Genomic DNA, 10,000 nt, shown 5'->3' with positions numbered 1-10,000 from the left:
CCCCCCCACCCCCTCCGCCACTACCCCCTCCCGCCCACTATCCCCACTCCCTCCACCCCCTCCCATTCTCCATTCTCTCCTCCACCCACTGCCATTTCTCATGCTAACCCGCTCTCCTCCATTTCCATTTTTCTCTGTCTCTTTTTTTCCCTTTTCGTCGAGTCGTCGCTCGCCCTGTCTGTCTCAGCTATTCTTCCCCCGTGACGCTTCCCAAAACATCTTTGAGGATTATCATGGTAATTTTGATTTAGTGGCCGTCCTGGTTATATTTCTGGATTTTATATAATTTTGTTCTATTTTTGTTATTTGTGGTAGTCATTTTTTAAAAGAAAGTATTTCGAGCGTAATAAAAAGTTCATTGATAGAATATTTTGATTCTTGTACATATACGTAAAGAGTAAAGAGTAAATGAATATTCTTGAAAATGATTTTTCGAAATTCGAAGAGATATCCTATGTCAAATCAAGCCCCCCTCCCCTCTAACCCACTTCTTCCCCCCTTCCTCTCTCTCCTTCCCCTTCCCCTCTCCCCTTTCCATCCCATTCCCCTCCCTCTCCCCTCTCCCTTCCCCTTCTCCTCTCCCCCCCCCCCCCTTCCTAATGTGACAGGAAGAAGGTCTCCTCCCTCTTGGCTCGCTCCTCCTGATCTCGATTCCTCGGAGACGAAGGACTTTCCAGAAGGACTGAATCACCATCGATAAAAATATATGTATTTTTTATGATCTGTTCATTAAATCACGCCACCACACTCTTACCTTTCTTTTTTTCCTTTGCGGCTTTGTGTAAAGTCTAGTGGTTGGGGGAACAGCGAGGTATTTTTTGACGAGAGAAAAAGATTTAAAAAATAAAAAAGATTGAGGGGTGTGACCCTAAAACGAGGACAAGATGGCGTTATTCCTAACATATTTTAGTTTGTTTCTCAAAGGATTTTTGAAAAAAAGACGTGCTATTTATAAAAAAAACTTACAATACCGTATCTATGAATACAAAAAACGAAAAATAACAACACACTGGCCTTCCCGTCCTCGTGTTGCTTATAAAACTTGCACAACCGGTTAACTTTCATCCAGTAGTCGGAAACAAAGGGAAAAAAAGACATTAAAAAAAGGAAGATAAATACCCCAAACTGAAAAATAAAACTTTTAAAGATGGCATTGTTTTGAAAGTCACTGTCACAGCAGCCGAGATCCAGGCGCGGGGTGGTGGCGCTGGCAACAAGGAGGCTCAGGCATTTGTTCCTTATATCTCCGAACTACAGCTATTTATGTCAGCGAGTTTCTCTCTCTGTGTGTGTGCGTAATTCTGAAATGGCTGACACTGTGAAGCGTTTGTTTTCTCCTGACTTGACATTTTACCTTTCGAAAATAAGATCGGACGATTTGCTTTTCAATCGGAAATACAATGATATTTCCTTAATAGGCATCGCGGGATTGTGTCATGTATAAACCATCGTTTATGATATCTAATATTTATAGTGACGGAACTGAAATAAGAATTAAGCTGATGAATAAATTGCATTTAAGATATTAATCGAATGACAGAACACCCTTTGTTATTTTAAGCTACCTATTTAAAATCACTTATCGTTATAAGATGTAAGATATGAGTAGTGTTATTGTTGGAAATGATAATAATGGGAATTTATCTAAGCATATAAGCATGCATAGTGGATTTCAAAACAACAAAATTGCTATTACATATGCCATTGTATTTCGAATCCATAACAATATCTATATAGAATTGGATCAGTTACATGTTCTTATTAAATCTTTATTAAAAGCTGAATGTTATTTCCATCAATATTGAACTTGTATCTTCACCATCAATTTGTAATTCTGTTTAAAAAATCGGTTTCTGATCTGAGCTATTTTGCCAATACACTTGAGGTTATTTACGTTACGAATTAGCAATAAATCTCGCTGATTTATATCAGAGCAATGTCTGCATTATTGAATGCAACAGCAGCTGGAAAGTCAGGTTCCTTTCCCTGTGCGCAGTGTACGGGAATCCTGCGCATGAGTACAAGATATTTCTGCGTATCTCATTTAGCATCTAGCGAAAAGCGGACATAGAATTCACTTAGGGATTGTTTCATCTACGGACAAATGTGCCGTACTGTGCAAACATATGCTCAGAGACTTCTTCTGAGACAGAGCTTTGGCAATTTCGAAACAAGGAGAGAATTTCAGTTCATAATGAAAATAGATACGGTGAGAAGGCGTCCGCTGGTCCCTCGCCGCCCGTTGTGAAGGGAAAGTTCTCTTTGGAGCAACTGAAGTAAAATCGAGGCAGTCAGGCTTTCCCTGCTTCACGGAGGTGATTTATTTATATATCCAATCGTTCCTTCTGGTTTAATTGTTGTATTATGTCTACTTCCTATTTTTCTAAAGTTTCAGGGCGAAATTATTTTTTATCTTAATTCGGTGCACGCTTTAAAAACTTTCAGAGTGAACAGCATATTCTGTGGTCTGAACAACGAGTTCTCCCAATTAAACCGAGGCATAAAAAAAGAAAAAGAAAAAAAGGAGAAAAAAAAATCTAAAACCCGCACATGAAGTAAAGAGAAGCGAGTCCAAACATTCTCTGAAACATGCTTCGATATGTTCACCTTTTGATGCGTCCTATCTCATGACTGCAGTGTAGTAACGCGAACATTCCGAAGCTTATATAGATGAAAGTGCCAAGAAAATAAGTTAGTAAACGCATGTAGACGCACATACCTCGAAGTAGCAGGTTATATTGTGATCAGATAGGAATATACTGCCATGAGAAGAAAGTCGGTCCCTTTGAAATAGTGCAGATGTTATTCCTGCAATTATAGTAAAGGAATGAATCCACCACTATAAGATGATCTGAGACCTCGACTCAGGATAAAAAAATGTCTCTTAAAGGATGCTGAAACCCTCCCAAGCAGGCGAATGATATTTAGTATAAGAAATGATGTGTTTGATGTTTATTTACCAATTCTATACTTACAGATTTAGTTTTTTTTAGTTTAGTCCTTTATTTACCACCCTGGCTAACTGCACAGGCGTGGGCAAGCTGTGGTACATTTGATACATGGTCAAAGCATTATATAATAGTATTACAGTGTAAATCTAGATCATAAAATTATTACGGTCTAAAATATATCATTTAAAGGAAAAGAACGATCAGTAATTTATCTACTCATCTATCAAGCCGGCATACGGCTTGGGCGTGGAAAGGCAATGTAACATTTGATATGTGGTCATGTGATACTACATTCCAAATTTAGGATATAACATAATTATATCTTCCAAGACATCAGATGATATGAAGTAGTTACATAGTTCTCCATACCTCATGCTAGGTGGTCTGAAAGGCTGTATTACATGGCACTCTGAGATGTACGTGTTCGCTTATAATCTTCATTGCATAATTTACCCTTCGTTTCTTCAACATTACAGGCTGTACTGACCTGCCAGTACAATCTATATCCTAGCCTGATTCTTGCGGTCACAATATCACACTGTCTTGTTCTTGTTTTGTATAAACCATAGATGAAAACATCTTGCATAAACCTGTCATAGTGCTTTATGTTACAGCTTTCAGGCCGTTGAGAATTAATCAAGTCAGACAAGTCCTCTTTGAAGGAAGTTTTAATTATGTGTGAAATCCTAGCAAGAGGTACTCCAAGATCTATATCCACACTTTGCTTGTCACATGCTGATTTTGCTATGCGGTCAGCATGATCATGCCTGGGGATTCCAACATGCGATGGTATCCACACAAAACGTATATCATGGCCTCGGTCTTTTGCACGATATACTTATGTCATTTGCAATATTTCCTGCATCTTTGTATAGTGTGTTCAATGCCTGGAGAGCACTCTGTGAGTCGCAGAAAATGACTCCTGAGCCTTGACTTAATAGAAATTCGGTGGCTATGAGCATTCCTGCCAACTCAGTTTGCGTAGTGCTAGCCCAGTCATGAACCCGCCTATAATCCTGGTGCTGCAAAATATTGTTTTTATATATGACAAAAGCGCATCCTGCTCTACTCCGAATCGATGTTGCCATTCAAAGTTAGCTCCACTATTCTATGTTTTAGTTGTCTTTGGAACTCTGTACAATAGAGGGGTTCTCTTATTGCTTTGACGCTAAATGTGGTGTATATGTATAATATTCTTTCATAGACAGACGGCAAATTAAGTTCTGATCTCATATTCACAATCCTCGTTGTCTTAGGGGCACCGAGAATAAGCCTCATGGCCTCATTTTGTACAATTTCTAAACTAGCCAACTCTGATTCCTTGTATAATACTAGGTGCAATGCATGATAATCTATGTATGACAGGTAAGAGTCTAGCAATATTGACATTAATACCATGGTCTTTGCCGACAAGTGTCCTAAGTGGCTTCAGACATTCCCACAGCCTTTTCTTCAGGTTTTGTATGAACTCTGCATCATTAACAGCCACCCCGAGATATTTGTATTGGTGACAGAGATCTAGCTCAACGTCATTGATGTGAAACCTTGGCAGAGGGATTGTTTTAGGGTTAAGTGCCTTGGTTTTTTCAGTCGATATTATCAAGCCACACTTTGTAGCCCTTGCTGAAAGCACATCAAGGATCTGTTGCATTCTCTCCTCGGATGAGGATTTAATGCAAATATCATCGGCATAGCAAATAATGGAGTCACTGCCCTCAAGTGGTATATCGCCTAGTAATCTATGCATTAGGATGTTAAATAGCATGGGACTAAGTACGCCTCCCTGAGGTGTGCCGAGTTCAAACACTTTTGCATGAGTACTCTTAACGCCCCTGAAGAAAACCTGAGCCGATCGATTGGATAGATACATTTGAATCCATGTTAACAGTTTTCCCTGAATACCAAAGCTAGCTAGTTGCTCAAGGATCATTTCTCTGTTTGCAATATCAAAGGCAGATTGAAGATCAAGAAATACGGTTTGCATGCCTGGTATTGAGTTTGTTAAGTATTCTGCAAAACAATGCTGACTGCTACGTCCTGGGAGAAATCCATACAGTCTGGGGGATAACTTAGCATGTATACGGTACATGAGTCTGTTCAGAATTATTCTCTCAAGTACTTTGCACAGACAGGAGGTCAAGGAAATTGGTCTGTATTTGTCAGTGTTGGATTTGGGTATAGGGATGATTAAACTTTTAGTCCAGGAGCTTGGGAGGATTCCTTGTGATAGGCTGAGTCTATACAGGTGTAAGAGTGGGTTGCCTGGCACCTGCGCAATGAGGCGAAGAACACTGTAAGTAATGCTATCCTCGCCAGGGGCTGTTGCCTTGCCTTTCACAAGGGCATTTCTCAGTTCCCACTCGGTTATTTCGGCAAAGTCGGATGGGTCAGTAGCAGCACAGGCTACTGCTATATTGAATTTCCTATCTATTTTTGACTTGTCGAGATGGTCTTTTATCCCTTGTGGAAGTGAGCTCAGCTGAGAGTTTTCAGCCCACTGCTCCAGTAGCATATTGGCCTGTTCTTGTGGGCTGTGAAACTGCGGTGTTGTGGGAGCTTTACCTGTCAGCCTATTAATATTTCTCCATACATCAGCCATGGAAGTTTGACTATTGATGCTTTGCAAAAATTGTTCCCAGTGTTTACTACGAATCTCAGTTTTTAGTTCTCTGAATTCTTTATTGGCTTTAAGAAACTGAATAAGATTGTCTGACGTCTTGTTATCTTTATAGCAATTGGCAAGCTCCTGAACTCGTCGATGTTCCTTGGCTAGAATTGGGTCATTGATCCATCTCGGAGCATGGGGGGCTTGGGGGCTCTTTTTCTTCGAGAATTTTCGTGAACAGACCCATGTGTTATAGTAGTCAGTGACAACTTTGATTAAATCCTAAGAGAAATTTTCAACTGTTGTTACTTCATATGTGTTGTACCAATCAAAGACACGTGCCTTGAAGTGATGCTCCAGGCCCGGTGGGATGATTATTCTAAGCCTAGGTGTTTTAAGGGCTGAGTTGCTGTCAACAGTATAGTCAGTTCGGATTGCAAAGTGGTCACTAACTAATTCTCATACCAGTGAAGTACAGACATTACCATAAACTAGATTTTTGCCAAATACGTAATCTAACCTGCCACCTCCCAAAGGAGTTTCTATTTCTGTGTCATATACTGTTAGTGATCTACTATTAATGAAATGTTTGAATTCTTCCCCATTACTATTACGCTGGCTGTCTCCAAAGTGTGGGTGCCTTGCATTAAGGTCGCCCATGCATAACGTGCCTTGGTTGTGAAAATTGGGTAAAGAAACAGCCAGAAATTTTGACGACCTGGCATATATATTATATAGTGAAAAATACCCAGAGGCAGTCTGAATTTTTAAATGATGAAATTGAACATCAGTGTTCTCGGATTTTTTAACTAATTTATGTGGCAATGTTACCTTCACATATGTCAACAATCCAGTCATGGCTGTATTCACATAAGAATGATAACCCTTAATTGAAGGTGCAATTTTCATTTTAGCAGCAGCAGCAAAAGGTTCTTGCACGCAAATCACATCAATATTATATTTACGAATATAAAACTCTAGATCACTCAGTCTAGGTTTAATACTACGCATATTCCATGATATGAATTTAATTGTGTGTCTATCCATATGTGAGTAGTGTATTATTATGTAATCTGTGCTTCATGCGCTTATATCCATTGATATTACGGAATTTAGGTTCACATAAGAAACATATAACTTCATGAATAATGTACATTCTATTACAGATGATTGTCCTAAGCTTAAAAGTACTTTTAACCATGTCAAAGATTAGGTCTTAGCTTTGTCCCACTTCTTAGCACAGTCCCCTCGGTTGTTGTGCCGGGTGTACCTGGGGGGCTGATGACGTCACTGGACTCCTCGTCTGACTCGGTGCCGCAGGGATCGTGGTAGTGTTCGTCGCTGCTGTCAGCGCTGACACGCCCACTCTGGTTATCAGCACTGATGTCATGACATCGTATCTGCTCGCTCGTTTCTTTAACACTAATAGCAGCACTAGTATCTCGGCAATGACAGTCCCTGTTCATTTTTTCCTTGTCCTGTCTCAAGTTATTGTTTTCTTGCCTCAGAGCTTTGATTTCCTTTAAAAGCTCCTGCACATTTATGTCACTATGGTCAGCTGGCGTGACGTCACTTCTTCCACATGGTTTTGCGGGGGATTCCCTGGCCAGGGCTGCGGTCATCCCTGCCCGAGGGTGAGGGACGGCCGCCTCGGCGGGCGCCTGGGGGGGGAGGGGGGTCGCGGTCTTGAGCTCTATGATGATTAGCATCATCTTGTCAACCTGCTCCTTCAACAACGCAACCGTGTCGCGTAGTTCGGCTACCTCTGTATCCCCACTCGTCGACAGCCCCGGGAAGTCTCTGCGGCTGGTGACGTCACACACGGCACGGCTGGGCACTCCCCCGGCACGCTGGCCGCGGGTTGGGTTAGGAGGGCCGCGCTGGTCACTCGCGGTCGGTGCCGGGGCCACAGTGGGTGGGGGGGAGGGGCCAGGGCAGGGAGGGCCGCGTTGGTCACTCGCGGTCGGTGCTGCGGCCACAGGAGGAGGGGGGGGGAGGTGCCAGGGCAGGGAGGGCTGTGCACCCCCAGTGCCAGGCAGTCACACCTGCCTTCCCACACCTGAAGCAGGATGGGACGAAGCTCGGTGCATCTGCAGCAGGCTCTCGCCCTGCAGCACTGCGAGGACACTCCTTGGCACTGTGTTGCTCGCCACATGCTGCGCAGCGTGCCTTATCCTTGCAATACTTAGCTACATGGCCGCTTCCCATGCAGTTGTAGCATATGACAGGGGATGTCCTCCACGGCCGCACGTGGCTGGTGGGCATGTATTTTCCGAAGAAATTGTATGTACTTGGAGGGGGTTGCTCTCCTTTCCATACGATGCGGATTCGGTTTAATGGTTGGCCATCCTTGTACACTCGAATGGCCTTGTGAACTCCATCGAGTGCATATGCATTGCCAAGGTCAAGGTCCTTGTTATAATGTGTGACGAGGTATTCGTCATATTTTTCCGGTTTCTTCTTTTCATCGCATGATTTGAAGGTAATACCTCCAATAAGTCCCCCAGTAAGGTTTTCTATATAGCTCTGCTGGGAGCGGGCGACATAGATATATGGCGAGGAGAGCGTGTCCCCTCTCACAAGGTCAATGGGTTTACCCCTCAGGTTCGAAGAGGGGTTGCCAAGGTCCTGTAGCCATTTCATTTTTCCTTTTTTCGTGGTGCCTTCAGGGAAGGCGAGACGGACGTAGTCTTTCCTCGGTGCGAGTGGCGTCTTGCTGGCGTTAGTGGGCTCTCTTTTCTTTCTCTTTTTCTGGCCCACTAACGTGAAGCCGTCACCTCCTTGGTCAGCAGCGGCGTCACCCACCTGGGCATCACCGTCATTTCGTGCCTCTTGCATGGCGATGGGTTCAGCGGGCCTGTCCACTGAATTACAGGCTGAAGCGCATTCCTCAGCCGTGGGAGGGGTGGGACAGCTATCCCGCGAGTATTCCCCCTCAGTGTTTACTTTGCGGCTGTCCCCCATCGTGAGGGTGGTGACCGCGGCGCCTGGCGCGCCTGGCTCGCCCGCCTCGTGACAGGTGAATTATGGCGCTCGGGACAACGGGGCACTCAGTTCCAACGGTCACTAACACAGTACTTGGCACTCGGCGGAGGAATGAATTCAATTGAATTTAAAGCATAACCATGTTCACATCACTACTCTCATGACGTTTCAATTGCGAGGTATATGCGCACCTAAACATTCATGAACAATTTCCTCGTACATGACACCAGAGATCCATGTGTAAGGGGCGAGGGCACCGGAGCAGGGCACCACACGACCTCTTCGTGTGAGGTCACGGAGTGTAGGTAACTGAAATTATGAATGCCATTCCCCGTAGACTTTTATCCAAAGTCATGTAGGCTGTAAAATGTCAAAAGTCTAAGGAAATTCTCTTCAACATTTCACTTTCTAGTTTTCATGTAAATATATATATATATATATATATATATATATATATATATATATATATATATATATATATATATATATATATATATATATATATATATATATATATATAAATAAATATATATATATATTTATATATATATATATATATATATATATATATATATATATATATATATATATATATATATATATATATATATATCCATATACATATACACACACACACACACACACACACACACACACACACACATGTATATATATATTTATATATATATATATATAAATATATATATATATATATATATATATATATATATATATATATATATATATATATATATATATATATATATATATGTGTGTGTGTGTGTGTGTGTGTGTGTGTGTGTGTGTGTGTGTGAATATGTATATACATATGTTTCATATATATATATATATATATATATATATATATATATATATATATATATATATATATATATACATACATATATATATATATATATATATATATATATATATATATGTATGTATGTATGTATCTAGCCATCTATCTATCTATTTATAACTATCTATCTATCTATCTAACTATCTATCTATATATACATATAGATATAATATATTAATATATATATATATATATATATATATATATATATATATATATATATATATATATATATATATATATATGCATATGTACACACACACACACACACACACACACACACACACACACACACACACACACACACACATATATATATATATATATATATATATATATATATATATATATATATATATATATATATAATATATATATATATATATATATATATATATATATATATATATATATATATATATATATATATATGTATATATATATACACACACTCTCATATATACATGTATGTATGTATGTATACTTATATACACAAATATATCTTTGGTTATACTGTATATATGTTTATGTACATAATATAAGTTTGCAAAAGTTTGCAGACAAGCGCAAGTTGAACCAAATGCCTGCGAATCATGG

The sequence above is a fragment of the Penaeus vannamei genome, chromosome 21 (genome assembly GCF_042767895.1).
Source record: "Penaeus vannamei isolate JL-2024 chromosome 21, ASM4276789v1, whole genome shotgun sequence".
Taxonomy (NCBI): domain Eukaryota; kingdom Metazoa; phylum Arthropoda; class Malacostraca; order Decapoda; family Penaeidae; genus Penaeus; species Penaeus vannamei.
The sequence above is the reverse complement of the archived record's forward strand: the minus strand, read 5'-3'. Positions refer to the sequence as shown.